Source organism: Spermophilus citellus, assembly GCF_964194105.1.
Source record: "Spermophilus citellus genome assembly, chromosome: 3".
NCBI lineage: Eukaryota > Metazoa > Chordata > Mammalia > Rodentia > Sciuridae > Spermophilus > Spermophilus citellus.
In genome coordinates, this window is record NC_138184.1 from 171,482,491 (window position 1) to 171,503,591 (window position 21,101).

The following is a 21,101-nucleotide window of genomic DNA, read 5'->3' on the forward strand; positions in this document are numbered from 1 at the left end:
GCATTTCTCTGACCAACTAAAAGTTTTTATTGTTTTTATTTATTTATTTTTTAAAGTGTCATGGTCTGGCACTTCTTTTTTTTTTTTTTTTTTTAAAGAGTGAGAGAGAGAGGGGAGAGAGAGAGAGAATTTTTAATATTTATTTTTCAGTTCTCGGCGGACACAACATCTTTGTTGGTATGTGGTGCTGAGGATCGAACCCGGGCCGCACGCATGCCAGGCGAGCGCACTACCGCTTGAGCCACATCCCCAGCCCCTAAAAGTTTTTAAAATCCTTCAGGTCTTTTCTCCTCTTGATTTTTACAGTAAACCTGTAGAAAAGCTGCCAGCAACAGCCATGCCACTGACTGAATGTCGTGCTGCCCTGAAATTTCCTCTGCCAGATTAATTAGTCCATCATTCATAAATTCAGTCTCACTTAAAGTCTCAGGACATGAGTGAAATGTAGCCAGGGTCTTTGCAAGAACATAATATAAATGGTCTGTAGTCCAATTTCCAATAGAATCCTCTCCTCCCTCTGAAACTTCATGAGCACTGTCTATATTCCTGAGTTTCTTGAGTTCATGCTAGAATCATTTATTAAGCTCTGCTGCAACATTCTAAAGCATCTCGTGCTTGCTGGCTTTCCCACAATCCAGTTCAAAAGGCTTCTGAACCATATGGTCAGGTTAGTCACAACAACAATCCAACTTCTTGGTACCAATTTGTTTTAATCAGCTTTGCATTGCTATAACCAAGATACCAGACCAAACACTGTAGAAGAAACCTTTATTTGAGGACCCAATATGTTGTTTGCAAGAGACTTATCTTACAGGCAGATATCCACAGGCTGAAAGTAAAACAATGCAAATTGATATAACAAGCAAATGGAGCCCCAAAACATGCAGAAGTTGCTACTCTAATATCCAACAAAGCAGATTTCAAGTCAAAATTAACCAGAAGAGAGAAAATTAACCGGAAGGTCGCATCATTCTGGTAAACAGAAGAATTCAACAAGAAGATATAATAATGCTAAATATTTATGCACCAAACATCAGTGCGACTAATTACATATAATAGACATCAGTTAAATAGACAGACCACAGCAAAATGATACTGGGTGATTTCAACATGCCTCTCTCATCACTAGGCTATTCAGATATAAACTTAGTAAAGACTCTTCAAACAAAAGACATATTTTTTTTTAAAAAAAAAAAGGGGGGGAAAAAGAATTAACAGACATCTGCAGAATATTTCAGCCAGGTATGATGGTGCATGTCTGTGATCCCAATGGCTTGAGAGGCTGAGGCAGGAGGATCACTGCAAGTTCAAAGCCAGTATTAGCAAATTAGAGAGGCTCTAAGTAACTTAGTAAGATCCTGTTCCTAAGTAAAATATAAAAAGGGTAGGGGATGTGGCTCAGTGGTTAAATATTCCTGGGTTTAATCCCAGTACCAAAAAAAAAAAAAAAAAAAAAAAAAAGAGAGAGAGAGAGAGAGAGAGCCAATTTCATTTTCTTCTCAGTTTACATGAAGGCTTTCACTAAAACAGACCACAAAGAAATTCTTAGCCAAAAAAAAAAAAAAAAAAAAAGGATAGAATTCCTTGCATCTTATCAGATAATAATGGAATGAAATCAACACAAAGGTCAGGCATGGTGGTGCATGTCTATAATCCTAGAAGCTCAGGAGGCTCAGCCAGGAGGATTGCAAGTTCAAAGCCAGCCTCAGCAACTTAGCAAGGCCCTAAGAAGCTCAGGGAGACCCTGTCTCAAAATAAAAAATAAAAAGGGCTGGGGTGTGGCTCAGTGGTTAAACATCTCTGGGTTCAATCCCTAGTACCAAAAGAAAGAAATCAACACTAAAAAAATAAAACACCTCAGAAATGATATAAACACATGGAGATTAAATACTACATTTTTGAATGATGATGGATGATAGAACAAATCAGGGGAGAAATTTTAAAATTCTTAAAATCAAATGAGAATAGTGATACAATATACCAGAACTTCTGGAACACTATGAAGGCAATTCTTTCAGGAAATTTTATAGTTATGAGTGCTTACGTAAGAAAATCAGAAAGATTCCAAATAAACAACTAATTAATGATGGATTTCAAGGCCCTAGAAAAACACAAATTAATCAATTCCAAAAGAAGTAAGAAAAGAAATAATTAGTATGACAGCCCAAATCATGAAATAAGAGAATTAAAAAAGAAAACAAAAGGGGCTGGAGTTATAGCTCAGCAGTAGAGCACTTGCCTTGTACATGTGAGGCACTGCATTTGGTTCCCAGCAATAAAGGACCATCAACAACTAAAAATAATTTTAAATAAATAAATAAAACAAAGGATCAGTGAAACAAAGACTAATACACTAGCCAAACTGACACACACACACACACACACACACACACACACTCAGAGAGAGAGAGAGAGAGAGAGAGAGAGAGAGAGAGAGAGAGAAAAGACCCAAATTAATTAAAATAGAGATAGTCGACATCATGGAAATCCAGAGTTTCATTAGGAATCATTTAAAAAAAATTTTTCCAATTTGTGCTCCAATAAACTGGAAGATTTACATGAAATAGATATATTTCTAGATACATATGACCTACCAAAATTGAACCAAGAGCATATAGAAAACCTAAACAGACCATAAACAAAGTATTATACAACAGTAATAAAAAGCCTTCCAATAAAGATAAGCCCAGAACCAGATGAATTCTATGCTGAATTTACCAGACCTTGAAAGAACTAAAGTCAAAGCTCCTCAAGTTATTTCAGGAAATTCATTCTGTAAAGCCAGTATCCCACCCTCATACCTAAAACATATAAAGAACCTATTAAGGAAACTACAGATCAATATCCCTTATGAAATTTGTCTTAAGCATTTTTGAAAATTGTATATTAGCAAATCATATTCAATAATGTATTATTAGAAATATGGTACAACATCACCAAGTTGGTTTCATTCCAAAGATGCAGGAATGGTTTGTTTGTTTGTTTTTATATGACAGCAGAATGCATTAGAATTCTTATTACACATATAGAGCACAATTTTTCATGTTGTATATTTTCTGGTTGTATACAAAGTATATTCACACCAATTCATGTCTTTATACCTGTACTTTGAATAATAATGATCATCATATTCCACCATCATTTATAACCTGATGTCCTCTCCCTTCCCCTACCAACAACTTTGCCCTATCTAGAGTTCGTCTATTCTTGCCATGCTCCCTCTCCCTGTCCCATATGAATCAGCCTCCTTATATCAAAGAAAACATTCAGCATTTAGTTTTTTAGGATTGGCTAACTTCACTTAGCATTATCTTCTCTAACTCCATCCATTTACTGGCAAATGCCATGATTTTATTTTCTTTTATTGCTGATTAATATTCCATTGTGTATTTTTGCCACATTTTTTTATCCATTCATCTATTGAAGCACATCTAGGTTGGTTCCACAGTTTAGCTATTGTGAATTGTGCTGCTATAAACATTGATGTGGCTGTGTCCCTGTAGTATGCTCTTTTTAAGTCCTTTGGGTATAGACTGAGGAGAGGAATAGCTGAGCCAAATGGTGGTTCCATTCCCAGTTTTCCAAGAAATCTCCACACTGCTTTCAATACTGGCTGCACCAAGTTGCAATTCTACTAGCAGTGTATGAGTGTACCTTTTCCCCCACATCCTCACCAACACATATTGTTGTTTGCATGCATAATAGCTGCCATTCTGACTGGAGTGAGATGAAATCTTAGAGCGGTTTTGATTTGCATTTCTCTAATTGCTAGTGATGATGAACATTTTTTCATGTATTTGTTGACTGATTATATATCATCTTCTGAGAAGTGTCTGTTCAAGTCCTTGGCCCATTTATTGATTGGGTTATTTGTTTTTTTGGTGTTTAACTTTTTGAGTTCTTTATATACCCTAAAGATTAGTGTTCTACCTGATGTGTGGGGGTAAAGATTTGCTTCCAAGATGTAGGCTCTCTATTCACCTCACAGATTGTTTCTTTTGCTGAGAAGAAACTTTTTAGTTTGAGTCCATCCCATTTATTGATTCTTGATTTTAATTCTTGCGTCACAGGAGTCCTATTAAGGAAGCTGGGGCCTTATCCTACATGATGGAGATGATTATTTATTCCTAAATCCTTGATCCATTTTGAGTTGAATTTTGTGCATGGTGAGAGATAGGGGTTTAATTTCATTTTGTTGCATATGGTTTTCCAAGCACCATTTGTTGAAGAGGCTATCTTTTCTCCAATGCATCTTTTTGGTGCCTTTGTCTAATATAAGATAATTATAAGTTTGTGGGTTAGTCTCTGTGTCCTCTATTCTGTACCATTTGTCTACCAGTCTATTTGGTGTTTTTGTTATTATTGCTCTGTAATACAGTTTAAGGGTTTGGTATAGCAATGCCACCTGCTTTACTCTTCCTGCTAAGGATTGCTTTACCTATTCTGGATCTCTTATTTTTTCAGATGAATTTCGTAATTACTTTTTCTATTTCTATAAGGAATGTCATTGGGATTTTGATCAGAATTGCATTAAATCTGTATAGTACTTTTGGAAGTATGGTCGTTTTGATAATATTAATTATGCCTATCCAAGAGCAAGGTAGATCTTTCTATCTTCTAAGGTCTTCTTTGACTTCTTTCTTTAGGGTTCTGTAATTTTCATTATATAGATTTTTCACCTCTTTCATTAAGTTGATTCCCAACTATTTTATTTTTTTTTTGAGTCTATTGTAAATGGGGCAGTTTTCCTCATTTCCCTTTCTAAGGATTTGTCACTGATATATAGAAATGCCTTTGATTTATGGGTGTTGATTTTATATCCTGCTACTTTGCTGAATTCATGTAGTTCTAGAAGTTTTCTGATGGAACTTTTGGGGTCTTCTAGATATAGGATCATATCATCAGCAAATAGTGCCAATTTGAGTTCTTCTTCAGGAATGGTTTAGCATATGAAAATCAACAGATGTAACTCTTCATTTAAATAAAATTAAGGACACAAATCACTGTCATCTAAAAAGACATACAGAAAGCCTTTGACAAACTTCAGTAACCACTCATGATAAAAACACTGAAGAAACTAGGGAAACTTAGGCAATACAATTCCTATAACAGCAAAGAGACTACCAGGAGAGAAATAGAAAGGCTGGCTACCAAAATTTTCCTAAATAAACTCCTTGAGTTTTTGAGGGAACTAGAGTTATGGTGCCTACTACATTTAATTTTCTCTCTGCTTTTCCCCTACTATTTCCATTGTAACTTGTTGACTAATTAATAACTGATGACATTTTTTGCACTGTCTTAAGTACTTTACATACATTTAATCATCACAAGAACCTTATTTAAATAGGGATTACCACCATTGTACTTATTTTATAACTAAGGAAACTAAGGTTCAGAGAGGTCTGGTAGTTTCTTCAGTCACAGTGAATGCATGGTTGAGCCAGAATTCAAAACCCAGTTACACTCTAGGATATAGCATCTACACTCCTTATTCAAAGTGATTTCATTCCCCACTTTACAACCAAACTTGTCATATTTCTTTCATTTTTCCCTCATTTGGCTGTGAGTGCTTAGGACAAGTGGCATTATACTTGTCCTCTGTGGCTATCCTTACAGGACTGCTATCAAAGGAATAGCAAATATTCCATAAATAGTAGCAAGAGTTATTGTTTATTAATAAAATATTTTTTCAAGTTTGCATTTAAAAATATTTTCCATATTTTCATTATAATTATACATAATAGTGGGATTCATTGTTACATATTCATATGTACGCATGATAGAAAAATATAATTTGGTCAATATCACTGCCCAGTATTTTCCTTTTCATTCTTCTCCTCCTTCTCTCTGATTCCTTTCCTTTACTCTACTGGTCTCCCTTTGATTTTCATGAGATTGTCCCCCACACCTTTTCCTTTTTCCTCTCTAGCTTCCACAAATGAGAGGAAAACATTATGACCCTGAGTTGCACTTATTTTGCTTAACATAAATGCTTTCAAATTCCATCTATTTTCCTGCAAATGACATAATTTCATTTTTCTTTATGACTGAATAAAACTCCATGGTGTAAAATATACAATATTTTAAACATCCATTCATCTTTTGATGTACACCTAGGCTGGTTCCATAATTTGTCTATTGTAAATTGTGGTGTTGTAAACACAGATGTGCATGTCTATTGTATGCTGACTTTAATTCTTTCTAAATACAAAGATGTGAGATAGTTGTGTGATATGGTGTTTCTATTTCTAGTCTTTTGAGGAATTTCCATACTGATTTCCATAGTGGTTTTACTAATGTATACTCCCACCATGTCAAAGTGTTCCTCCCCTTCACCATCCTCTGCAGCATTTATTGGTATACAGTATTCATTCTGTTGTTGTTGCTGTTGTTGTTTAGTTGTAGATTAATGCAATATCTTTATTTTATTTTTGTGACAAGTAGGCCCTTTTGATTTTACCTGAAAAGATCTAAATCTTAAATCACAATTCAAAGGCTTTATTTCTCAGACTAAAAGATAAGAGTAAAAATCTTCAGGGAAAATATTACACGGTGCAACAAAGAAGACTGGCCCAATTTAAAAGCCTTTCAGAGCTATAGAAATTTCAAACTAAACTTATAATACCCAAGATAATCAATTTTAAAAATGGTCCTGCAAATTAAAACCACAGATAACATTTCTTTGGTGTCTAGAATGGCTAAAATCTAAAAGATAATAACAAGTGTTGTCAAGGATGTGAAAAAACTAAAATACACACACACACACAACTGCTCCTAGGAATATAAAATGGAGCTGCCAATTTTGGAAAATAGTTTGGCAGTTATGACCTACTAATTCCACTCCTTTTTATCTACCCAAGAAAAATGAAATAAGTCTTTGAAAATATTTGTACATAAATGTGTCTTATCCATAATAGAAAGTTAAAACTATCTAAATGTCCTTCAATTGTGAATAAATAAACAAAATAGGGTACCTTCTAAAAAATAGGAGCCTACTCAGCAATAAATAGTACTCACACATGCTACAACATGGATGAACCTAAAAACACCTGCTAAGAAATCAAATACAAAAGACCACAACTTATACAGTATATATCATTTCACATCTCTCTTATATCAACTATACAAAAGAGGCAAATTTATACAGACAAAAAGTAGATTAGTGGGTGCCTGTTGCTGGAGCTAAAAAAGAGAAGGAGCTATAAATGAGTATGAGCTTTTGGGTATTTTTTTTAGGGTAATGCAAATAATCTGAAATTAAATTGTTATGGTTACACCCTATTATGTATAAATTTACTAAAAATTAACGCACTATACATTTAAAACAAATAAATCTTATGTGTCTGTTTTCTGTTGCTACAACAAAATACCTGAGACAGAAACAGATAAAGAAAAGAGGCTTATTTAGTTCTGGAGACTGAAGAGCACAGTGCCAGCATTCTGTCTCTGGTAACAACCTCTGGCTACATCACAACAAGATGACACATACCATGGGAGTATGTGTAAGTGCTAAAGATCATATAGTAAGAGAAAATACCAGAGAGATTCGGGAGCCAGGTTTGCTCTTTTTATAACAGTTTACACTCCTGGGAACCACCTAGGAGACATTAATCCTTATATTAATCCTTTCTGAGTGCAGTGCCCCCAATGGCCTAATCACCTCCCACTAGACCCTATATATTAAAGGTTCTACCAGCTCAAAAATGCTATGCTAGGAACCAGCTTTCCAGTATATGAACCTTTAGGGGACACGTTCAAAACTTATTCAAACCATAGTAACATGCAAATTACATCTCAATAAAGCTGTTTCTTTAAAAAGGAAAGTGCTATATTTTTATAAGATTTCTTTAAATAAAACAAATACAACAAGCATTTAAGGAATGCTATACATATTCAGAAGCCCTAAGATCCAAAAGGACTTGGAATAAAAAACTTTTCAAAAGTTTTGCCTCCTAATAGGCTATCCCTGTCTACATCTATCAGACTGCTTCTGGTAATTCTGTGTGTATCGTGTGTGTAGTAGGTTATTAGGTATTATTAGTTGTTTTCAATACTGGCCTGATATTAACTTGGATATCTACAGGGTATACTTCCCAAATGATTGGAGATATTTAGATATAAAACAGTTTAAACTACAATTTGTTCTACGCAAATAAATGTAACATAAAGAAATAGTCTATGCTATATAAATAGTTGCTGTATATGTATTACTTGAAAGATTATGATTTACTAAAAAATGTATATGAAACTTATTTGAAATTAACCTTTAAAGATAGAAGACCAGGGCAGGCCAAACTGACAATTTATTCAGTGATCTGGAACACTTTAAACAAAACAAGTTAAAAAAAACCCTCAGAGCCAGTTTTCTCAGGGATGTTCTGAAAACTGGACAGTGATTATAAATAACTTATCATAGTACTTAGGATATAGTAAGCACTTCAGTTTTGCTTTAATTTCAGCTATGTCTAGCATGACAATAAAATGCCATCAAATATAAGTGCAAAAAATATGTGTAACTAGATTTCATTAAGATGACATCCCTGCTTTTTGGGATCTACACTAAAATAAAACTATGTTCTTATTTTAATATAGCTTTATTTTTTATTTTTTTATTTATATATAACAGCAGAATGCATTACAATTCTTATTACATATATAGAGCTCATTTTTTCATATATCTGGTTGTATACATAGTATACTCACATCAATTTGTGTCCTCAATCATATACTTTGGATAATAATGATTATCACATTTCACCATCATTGATTACCCCATGCCCCCTCCGTTCCCCTCCCACCCCTCTGCCCTATCTAGAGTTTGTCTATTCCTCCAAAGCTCCCCCTCCCTACCCACCATGAATCAGCTTTCTTATATAAATAAGAAAACATTTGGCATTTGGTTTTTTGGGATTGGCTAACTTCACTTAGCATTATCTTCTCTAATTCCATCCATTTACCTACAAATGCCATGATTTTATTCTCTTTTATTGCTGAGTAATATTCCATTTTGTATATATGCCACAAAAACTCAAAAAGCTAGACACCAAAAAAACCAGATAACCCAAGCAATAAATTGGCCAAGGACCTGAAAAGACACTTCTCAGAAGATGATGTATAATCAATCAACAAACACATGAAAAAATGTTCATCATCACTAGCAATTAGAGAAATACAAATAAAAATCACTCTGATTCCATCTCACTCCAGTCAGGATGGCAGCTATTATAAAGACAAACAATAATAAGTGTTGGCGAAGATGTGGGGAAAAAGGTCTACTCATAAACTGCAGGTATGAATGCAAATTGGTGCAGCCAATATGGAAAGCAGTATGGAGATTTCTTAGAAACTTGGAATTGAAACCACCATTTGACCCAGCTATCCTTCTCCTCTGTCTATACCCAAAGGACTTTAAAAAAAGCATATTACAGGGACACAGCCACATCAATGTTTATAGCAGCACAATTCACAATAGCTAAATTGTGGAACCAACCTAGATGCCCTTCAGTAGATGAATGGATAAAAAAAAAAAAAAAACTATGTGTTCTTGATAGCCTTACATAATATTTCAAATACAATGGAAAGGTGAGCCTATTTCTGATTTTTAGATAAACTGAAGTACGGTATTAGTTTGTATATACAATCATATTATAGTAGGCTAAATAGGAATTTAATGTTGATATTAAATTATGTGGAAAAAACTCATTCTTACTTTAATGTATTTATTATTCCGCATCCTACCACTTAAAAACTCTGATTCCAGTCAATTTACTTTGACCTCCCTGGGTTTTCTCATTTATTATAGTAGAATTTCTAAAGAAATTTCTGATATTTTAGAGATCTTTCCTCTAATTTTAACACTCGAGAAATCATGTAATAACAATGTCTATATCTGAAGTTTTTTTGAGAAATAGTATGTATAAAAATTAGAAGGAACTTGAAAGTAAATAAAAAGTATATTGGTACTAGGGAATACTTATTTAAATAAAACAAAACAAAATTTCTAAGCCACTCAAGAGGAGAACAGAAAAGGTTATCTATCTCTAAAGTAATTACTTGACACTATAGCACAAACTGACTGGGCCTCCATCTTAGATGAAAGACCTAACACTGGTTATTAAAGAATACCAGGGTCTCTGGTTTCTACTCCTTTGCCAACTAAGGAAGTTAATAAGAATAATAACAGCAACAATAATGATGAATAGTAAGCATTTTTATTTATCAAATTCCAGATACTTTCAACATATTAACTCATTTAATCCTCTATACTATGAAGTAGATATTATTGCTATCTCTATTTTATAGTACAAAAACTTAGGTAGTCCATGGTTAAACAGTAAGTGGCAGAACACAGGAATTCAAATTCAGATTGACTGTCTCTACAATTGAACCTGTATCCATCACTAATTTAATTTATATCCTTACACAAAAATGAGTCTATATATTCTTGTCACCAGTAGGTGTATAAAAGAGTGGTGTTCAATCCCTAAACATTGTCAGATACTCCTACTGACCCTCTATTTGTTCTCTTACTAGCAGGGAAGCAGTCTGAGCCTGTTAAGAAAGCAAGTAAGAATATACAAAACCTTCATAAAGTCCAACTTACTTAGTTCTAAAAGTATGTAAAGTAATTAATATTATTATACTTAAAAGGTAATTACAAGGATTAAATGTGCTAATACACATGAAACAAACAATAGTTAACAAATAGCTTTATAAATGTTAGCTATTATGTCATCTCAATTAATTATGAATGCTTCCTTTTCCTTCATATTATAGCATAAGGAAAGAATGTATCTTCCTATTTGCATTCTTTCAATATTCATCATAGGATATATTCTGGTTTATTATTCTAAAACATGATCTTGACTAAATCATGTGTACATAATATGAATCAAGACTACAGCAGCTTCCTTGTTTACATATTTCAAAGTTTACTATAAATAGCAGGAATAGTTTTAAAGCAATTTAAATGCCAAGAATACCAACCTATCTTAGTTATCTAAACATCTTTGTATTTAAAAAAAAATCTAACACATTATTGCTGCTCATTCACTAGAAATAAAAAAAAATGAGACTATAAAACAGATTTGACTTTTCCAAAACTTTCTGGCTTCCTTCCAATTACGTACAGAGGGTAAAATAAAATGGTGAAAAAGTTAAGATAAACTGTGCTGGGTGCTTAGTTCAGGTCTTCCAGAATAAAAATCTAAGGAACCTCAACCACTGTCATCACTGGTCAAGAAATATTTCGCTTAAAACTTCTTAAATTGTACATTTTGAACAGATGCAGTTTCTTATACACCAAACATGTCTCAATAAAGCTGGTTAAAAAGAAAAAGAAAAGGAGGAGGAGGAGGAGGAGGAGGAGAAACAGGTTGCTGTAACTACAAGAGTCCAGGTAGCTCCAGAATTTCTACTAAGGATGACTTTAGGTAGGCCTTTGGAAGTTAGACCTTTTATCTTCACTATGGAGAATTAGATTAGAGAAAACTGAGAAGAGGAAGAAATCAAATATTCACTTATAGCATTAAATTGAGAATGAACTACTTATCTACATAAAACTATGCCAACATATAATCTCTGTCAAACACACTATAAAGAATTTGCGATCTTAAACTGTATGGACTAGTACTTCTTTTATTACTGAGACAACTGAGGTTTGAAGAGACATCAGAAGGTTTTCAACTTAGTATTTATGGGCAGAAATCCAAGTTCTGACTTTCAATTATATGTCCATCCACTGTTCTACACTCTATGCAACATTTTATCCACAGATCAGCATTTTCCTATGTCCATAAGGATGATACTCAGAAAAAAATTAAGTAAAAAATAAAAAATAGAAATGTTTTCTCTTAGTCACACTGCACATTATTTGCATTGTGAATTTCTATAATCATAAAACTTGTTTACCTTTTCTTCACTCAATATTTCCCAAACTGATTTGACCACAAAATTCTTTTATTCTACTAATGCTTACTAACATTATGCAGAATACATTTTGAGAAATGTACAGGGTAAAGTATGATATTTAATACCTAATATAATCATGGTACTCAATTTAAGAATGAAGAACTATACAAACTAAAAGTTCAATATGAATATTGTCTTCTGATAGTGCGGTTATCAAAGTAGCAAACATTTACCAAGAACCAACTATGAGGTAAGACACTAAAATAATGGAGATAATGATTCTTACCCTCATGTATTAGCCAAGAAGATTAATTATATTTCAAGTCAGGCTGTGATAAGTGCTATGATAAAACAATACCATTGAAACATAGAGGAAGAAGACTAATTGATATTATAAAAAGAGATTCCCACAGAACTGTTGTTAAGTGAAGCAGAATACATTTAGTTTAGCATGAACACAGCATGTACATCTCAGGATGTTTATATCTAGGATGGTGGAAAGGATAAAGATCTCTCTGTAGTTTTTTCTGTCTCTGCCCCTATGCAGGCAAGATCATTTCCATTGAAATTCATTTCCTCAAGGAGTACAGTCAAATATTACTACAGTCACATCAAAGAGACTCAGAAGCCAAAATATAACAATCATTAAGGACAATAACTCCAACAGGATGAAAACACGCATCAAATACCTTTAAAACCAAGAGTCCATAATAATAATTATAAACAAAAATACAGTGTTATCCTTTGTAGGATGTTAGGCAACTACTACATTACTTTGTAAATACTTTTTTAAAAAGAACTCTAGGGCACACACCTATAATCAGAACAATTTGGGAGGCTGAGGCAGGATCCCAAATTCAAGGCCAGCCTCAGTAACTCAGCTGGTTCAGCTTTCCAAATTGCTGGGATTACAAGGGTGCGCCACCACACCAGGCCCACTTTTGAGTTTCAAATACCAATTTGCAAAGAGTGCAGGAAGAAAAAATAAAAAACAGAAATGGGCACAAACACCAAGATGAAAAACAGCACAGGGAGACTTCAAATAATTGTATTTGTTGGAGGAATGGCATTAGAAGAAAAATTATCCCAGGCATGACAACACATATCTGTAATCCCAGAGACTCTGGAAGCTGAGGGAGGAGGTTCATAAGTTCTAGGTTTCCTTCAGCAACTTAGTGAGGCCCTATGTCAAAATAAATTTTTAAAAGGGCTGGAGATATAAGTCAGTGGTAAAGTGCCCCTGGGTTTGATCCCTAATACCATCAAAAAAAAAAGGTAAGAATAGTTAAAGGCTGAAAGGGATAAGCAATGAGACTACAAAGTAATTGGAACTAAATCATAAAGATCTTTAAAGGCTTTGAGAACAAGCTTGAAATTTATATCATATGTGAAAGGAAGCCTTAAAGTGTTAAATAGGTTAAGGGACAAGATGAAATTTTTGTTAAGATAAATCACTCTTGTGGGTATGAAGAGAAAATAACTGGAATAAGAATGAAGGAAGATCACAGAAGATTTGATAAATATGTAGAAAATGAAAGCAGTAACAGAATGGTGAATGGAAGAACAAATTTAGAAAAAAACTTTTTTGAGTTCCCATAGCACTTTAAAGTTATAGCTTTGTTGTAAATACTTAACCATAAAGTACAACATTTATTTACATTACTTTTTCTATGAATCAAGAGTTCTTGTACATGTGGACCCATCATAAGAAATCAGTGCCTGAGGGCTGGGGTTATGGCTCAGTGGTAGAGCGCTTGTCTTGCACATGTGAGACAATGGGTTCGATTCTCGGCACCACATATAATTAAATTAATAAAATAAAGGTCCATCAACAACTTAAAAAAAAAAAAGAAAGAAAGAAATCAGTGCCTGAGACATATAGGCCCATCATAAATATTATTCAAATATACATGGGTACAAATACCACCAAGACATTAGTTTTTTTGGAGGGGGGAGGGGAGAAAAAGAGAAAATGTATGTCTTGATAATAAAAGTCTTTTATTCTAAAAAGAAAACTACTATTAAAATTAAATATATTGAATTTTCCCTATATTCAGTTAATATAATGAACCTCTACTTAATGATTGCTCTGCCTCCCAGTTTTCTACTAGTAGATAAAAAGAAACCATAAAACAAAGTGTCAGAATAGACTTCCCCGCCCCCCCCCAAAAGGCAATAATTAAAAATATATTCTCCTGCCTAGCATTTGGAAGGTTGGAAAAATAAGACCTCATCTGGATTCTTCAAAAGTCTAAAAAATTAAATTGTAATAATATTAATAATTTAATATACTTCTTTTACCTATTTATAGAGATTGCAATAACCTCCTTCTCCATAAACCAGGTAAACTAGTACTCTTTATTCTTCTAATGCCATTACAGACAGGGAGGGAAAAGGAGAAGGGGAGTAAAGACATCAAAAACAGAAAGCAAAATGAAGCAATTTTTTACTTAAAAATTGTCAGGAAAATATATAAAAGAATTTTAATCTGTGTCAAAGTTCAAATGGGAAACTTTTAGGTTATATATCTTCCAGCATTTCATTCTCTGAATCAAACAGATTGTATTTTAATAAACTCTATGGGGTATTTGGCAGAGAACAATTTAGTTTCTAAGTTACCCTGCTAAACAGCATTTGTAAATGTCATTCTTTGTAGAACTATAAATACATGGCAGGCTAACAACAGTGTTTTAGTCTCTTTCAAGCCTTTCAAAGCTGGCATTTGCCTAATTGGTAATGTACCAACTTATTTTACCACTATGTCTACTCCATGGTTAAAGTAATGCAAGATATTTAGAATTTGACTGCCAAATATATCCTTGACTAATACCTCTATTTTGAATTTACTCAGCAGAGTATAAAAAAGGTTAGAAACTAGTTTTCCAGTATGTCATAATTTTCCTTCTGATACCTAACAGGTGTAAGAAGCATTATTCATTAAATAACTTTATTCAAATATGGTTTCTTGGATCTCCTTATACCTTTGTAAAAATGACTAATATTTAGGCACGGTTTCTGACAACTGCTGTAGGCAAACAGTGCTTTCATTTAATGGAATAACTAATTTATTTAAAAACGAAAAACATAAGCAAATGACTGAAGCATTTCCAAAAAAATATGTATTATGTAGAAATTCCTATTTCTGATATTCCAAGATATTTGCAAAACAAAAATCTTCTATTACCAAATATTCAACTAATAAGAGATTAAGTACTTGGATGTTTATGTATTCATAATGCCTGAAAGTGATGAAAAGCTATCTTAAAAAAAACTTAAATACAGATAAAGAATTTTCTACTAATATTATTTTAGTGAACCCAGTACCTTTATACGCAGAAGTAAAGAATTCAAATATGTAAATATTACCTTTTAATATTTCAAAAGTTATGGCTAGAGAACAGTGTAAGGCTTTTTTCTATTTTTCCATTTTCTTTACTCATGGGAATTGATTCTGCTATCTATACTGTGTTCAGGTACTAGTAGCTCAAAAAGAAATTCTGTAACTCATGGTAAAGTTGACAAAATCTCTAGATGAGATTAAAAGGGGAGAGCAAGACAATAATACACTTTGAGCTCCCTTCTTTCTCAGTATCTATTTCTCGTCTGTAAAATAAAGATACTTGAAAGGTTCACTTCTAAGTTACCTTTAAAGCCACTCTATATTTTCTGATTCTTTAGTAAAAAGTTAGTTTCTAGCACAAAGTAAACTCAGTGATACCTTCAGGAGGGAAATTAGAAATGAGTGCTTCTGAATCATTAAAAGAGCTGAATTATAGCAAAATCATTTCATTGGAGACCCAAATATTTGCCAAAGAGAAGCTTTTTCTCAGGTTTTGCATTAGAGAAATATAATTCTTTTACCAACAATTCTACTAATCAATTAAACAACAAAATCAAAATAAGGTTGTATAAGTAACAATTCAAATTAAAGGAGGACAGATAGATCAAAGTCATAAATAATAGACAATGATAATCACATAGGGATAACATTAGAAAATGATCATTTCTGTTCCATTTGCAGTGTTAAAGACCTTTTGGAAACAGTCAAACTTAAAAGAAGTCTGGTCATTTAAAAAACGATATCTTGGGCTGGGGATATAACTCAGTTGGAAGAGTGCTTGCCTTGAATACACAAGGCCATGGGTTCAATCCCTAGCAACACATACACACACACAAAAATAAATAAATAAATAAATAAATAAACAAACACCGGTAAATTCACTAAACAGTATAGTGCTTCTCTAAAATTACCATGTAAAGTAAACTTAAACTATATCTGCCCTTCTATGTATCTACACTATTCACTTTCCAATGAATTATTTGTTTTGTTCCTTCCCAAAATACTGCTTTTTACAATGAAAACAAAGTACTCCAGATACAGAATGACACATAGCAAGGAAAATCTGTTTTGTGCTAAAAAATAAAGCAAAGAATGAGAGAGAGAGAGAGAGAGAGAGAGAGAGAGAGAGAGAGAGAGAGAGAGAGGGGGAGGGAGGGAGGGAGGGAGGGAGGGAGAGAGAAATAAGATACAGGTACAGGATTCTCAAAAAATACAAAAGAAAATTGACCACTTTCTCTAATGCTGTTTTTTTTCTTTTTTAGCAGACACAGAAATGTTCAATTTTTAAAAATTAACTACAACTGGGGCTGGGGCTGTAACTCAGTGGTAAAGCGCTTCAATCCTCAGCACCACATAAAAATAAAAATACTATGTGTTCATCTACAACTAAAAAAAAAATTAACCACAACCTTTAAGGAACTAAATATACTATCAATAACAGTCCATATTCAGCAAAAGTGAAGAGAAGGGAAGGGAACTGCTATAGTAATATTAATGGAATAACTGCTATACACCAAGCACTGTGCTTAGTGTTTATAAGTCTGATTTTATCAACATAGCAATCTTAAAAGATTCTTTTTTAACTATTAACACAAAAATATAAAAGTTGCACACAGGTAATGAAGCAGCATGTAATGTTCAATATATGTATACACTATATATGTTTAAATCAGGTTACACAAAGTTATCCCCCCAAATATTTATTTTGTTTTTTAAATGATGGAAACTTTCAAAATCCTTTTAGCTTTTTAAAATGTTCAGTACATAACTGTTATCTACAGTCACCATATTATGCAATAGTACCCCAAAGCTTCTTGATCTAAAAGGATTCTCTTCTCAGACTTTCTTTTTTTTTTTTTTTTTTTTGAGCCAGTAGTACCTGTACACAGTACTACTGAAGAAAATAAGCTTAGGTAAATTAAGAAATTCCCCCTAGTTTAGTAAATAAAGTACTTAACCTAGGATTATTCAGAAAAGTTATATATGTTTTCCAACACATAATCAATCTAAACTGTTGTATAAAATTAGTCTCAATACAAAAAGAGAGGGATGGCTTTTCAATAGTCTGAATTACAGAAAAAAAAATATTTTTTTCCACACATTTGTTTTCAATGAATTTGAATTTTTAAAACTTCACACTTAGCTGCTACAACTTTTTTTAGGGGATGGGAGATACTGGGGATTGAATACAGGGGCACTCAACCATTGAGCCACATCCCCAGCCCTATTTTGTAGTTTATTTAGAGACAGGGTCTGAGTTGCTTTGCACCTTGCTGTTGCTGAGGCTGACTTTGAACTAACTCGTTATCTTCTTGCCTCAGCCTCCCAAACCACTGCGATTACAGGTATGCGCCACTGTGCCCAGCTACAACTTTATGCTACGATTTTATGAATGAAACAATGGATTAATATTTTATAGACGCTTAAATGCATATTTTCTATTCAATATTTTTGGACCTCACAGAAACTATCAATCAGCATTAAGAGTTAGCCAATAATTTATCACTAAGTAGTTCTGACAACCCTCCAAGATAAAACACCGAGAAAAGTAAACTCTGGTTTAACTTGCATGTACTTTTTAAAGAAGTGAAATGTTATTTTTATTTATAATAAGTAAGACATACATCATAATAGTTTTGTTTGTGTGTGTGTGGAGCTGGGGATTGAACCCAGGACCTTGTACATGTGAAGAAGACATTTTACCAAATGAGCTATATTCCCAGCCCCCTAACAGATTTTAGATAATGATTCCAAATATTCATGTAGTTAATAACTAAAAGCACAAAACAGTTCAGCACAAACATCCCTTAACACTTTAGAGGGGATAAATGACTGACAATCTTCTAAGAAGATGAAGAAAATATTTAGTATACTCATCTTCTCTCATTCAGTTTGATGCTGGTTGTATGGGATACAGCTACACAGAAGAAATAAAGCTAAACATTTCCACTTGGAATTCACTGAAGACAATATATGCTTTAGCTATATGCTTCTGCAGCATGTTAAATGGTATCTGCTACAACTTTAGAACATTATCTTATTTGGAAATAGGCTCTCTGCAGATGTAATTAAGGATTTCAAATGAGCTCTTATCTTGGATGGACCCTAAATCCAATGAGTGCTGTCCTTACAAGAAGCAGACGGGTCACAGAAACAGAGTAAATAAGACCATGTGAAGATGGAAGCAGAGATTAGAAGAACGCACCTACAATGATGAAATACCAAAGCTCAGCTCACCAGATGCCAGGAGAAGATTTGGGATAGTTTATCCCTCAGATTATCTTGCCTGTAATCCCAGTGGCTAGGGAGCCTAAAACAGGTGGATCTCAAATTCAAAGCCCCCCTCAGCAACTTAGCAAGGTTCTAAGCAACTTATCGAGGCCCTGTCTCAAAATAAAAAACAAAAGTAGGAGTGTAGCTTATGATTAAGCATCCCTGGATTTAATTCTAGTACCCATTCCCCAAAAAAGAAAAAAAGAAATGATAAACTAGAAATACAAAAGCAGAGTATTTTGTTATAAAAAACACTCAACAGCCTGTAATTAACCAAAAACAATCCTAATTTCTCCTGTTACCATTCCTATCACATGACTACTCCTCCAAGATAATAAATGAAAATTACTTTGTAACAATAGGAACTTCCAAGTTATTCATGATTATGTTGGCTATAATAGTAGACAATTAAGTTTAAAATTAGTTAAGAGCCTTTAAAAATCTCAAACCATGCATAAAATAATTTATTAAAAATACCTTATATTTAAATTGAACTTTTATATACTATATACATTTTATTTTTATGATTATTTTTCTTTATACACATGTGTGTGTGTGCACACATGATACAGGGTCTTGCTAAATTCTTTAGGGCCTCACTAAGTTGCTGAGAATGGCCTCAAACTTGTGATCCTCCTATCTCAGCCTTCTGAGCCATTGGGATTAACACATGTGTGCCACCACGACAGCTAATACATATGTACAATTTAAAATAATTTATTTTTATTTTCTCCAGAAATTTCATATCTAATATCAAGAGTTCATTGTTCAAAAGAGTCTACAAGTAAAGGCTTTTGGGACTAACTAGTAATCAGTACTCAAAAGAAAAATATGAAAATGTCACCATTCTCTAGTAGAGAAAGGTAATTCCAAAGTGAGTTAAACAAATATTCAAGAAAATGAAGGTGAATGTTTCTTCATTTTTATTTATAATGATACTATCCAGTCTAGGATAGGTACTACTGAATGGTGATAGTCACAAAAATAAAAAAACACTAAAACTTTTTTTTAATTACTAAAACTTTTTAAATATTGTAATCCAGGACATCTTAACCTAAGTTCCAAATCACAGGTGACAATCTGTGTATGTGAACATCATACACATTTTTTTCAAAATGAGGTCCTCAGCTTTCATCACAAAAGGACCCATGATTGAAAAGAGGTTAAGGCCATTATCTAGTAAATGGACAGAAATAGAAATTGAAGTTCAGAGAAATGCAATTATTTGCCTAAGGTTAAAAAGTCAGCAAATATCATTTTCCGGACTTAAGCCTTCTTTTCACTGACACATAAATACATTTTAAAAGAATTTTTAATAAGTTTGAGAGAAAAGCAAATCTATATAACCTAAGAACAATAAGAGGAACTCTCAAGCTAATGACAAAAGAAAACAACAAGATAGAAAACCTTAGGCAAAACGTGAGAACAATCCATCCAGTAGAACACAGGAGGAAAAACAGTTCTAGGAGGACTGTTCACAAGAAGGGGAAAAAAGAACTGAGAGAATACCTGAATGTGACTGACTACAACAAAAGAAGTTTGACAGTTTTATCAGAGATTTGAAGAATTCAAAAAACCAAGCCAAAAAAAAGGTAGCAGACTGAATTTATTATCACAATACACTACAGGATACAGTTCTAAATGATACACACACAAACATAATAATGTAAACAGTGAACACTGATTTAACCAAACTTTTTAGTTATTGAGAGGATGGAGGAGATGGCAGCTTTTGGGGAAGTTTATTTTAAAAAGCTAAATCCTTATCATAAGATCAGAAATCAACAACTAACACCTACTATGAAATGACCAAGAAAAGAAAAGGTAGGGATGTTTAAAATTATAACTACAATAAAAAAAAAATCAATGTTATTCAACAGGACACTATTGCATTTTGCACAATTCTTTGTTACATGTGGCTGTCATAGAGCAGAAGTTAGCAACTTAGGAAATATAACTCTTTTGTCTGTTTCTGTAAATTAAGTTTTATGAGAATACAGCCATGTGATTCATTTTACACATTGTCTATGGCCGATTTTGTACTAAAAAGTAGAGTTGATTATTTGTAAACAGAGTGTTTACAAACTTCAAAACCTAAAACAGTTACTAGGTAGGCCTTCACAGAAAAAAGGTTACAGACCTTAATTCCAGGAACTGCATGACATTTAGTATCTGACTACTAGCCACAAATGGTAATATTACCCTCAAAGTAACTATGAAAACCAAAATTCCATGCCCCACATTTGCAATCCCTCTCTTCTCAATCCCCTACTAGGAATGAGAAATGACAGGATTTTGGTTTGAGAAATACTGAGCTATCAGGAATTTCAAATGATTGCCATGGGGAACAGAAATCAGAGACCCGCAAGGATAGGGAAAGGTACTATAGTATTGGGGCTTGTTATTTCTTTTTTTCCAATAAGCCTTGAAACAATAATCTTTCAAAGCATTCATGTGCATTTCTTCATGTAAACCAAATTTAAAAGCAAAAGAAAAAAAATAGAACAGATGAAATCTAGCTACTAGTTCTGGTAACTACCTACATATGTGAGGATATGAGGCCGGGGTTTTGGCTCAG

At 33.2% G+C, this 21,101-nt stretch overlaps 1 protein-coding gene across 5 annotated transcripts in view; it reads right to left on the reverse strand.

The window, feature by feature from the left end:
• Nucleotides 1-21,101, reverse strand: part of PHTF2 (putative homeodomain transcription factor 2) — a 149,412-nt gene that overhangs the window by 86,083 nt on the left and 42,228 nt on the right. The window lies entirely within an intron of this gene.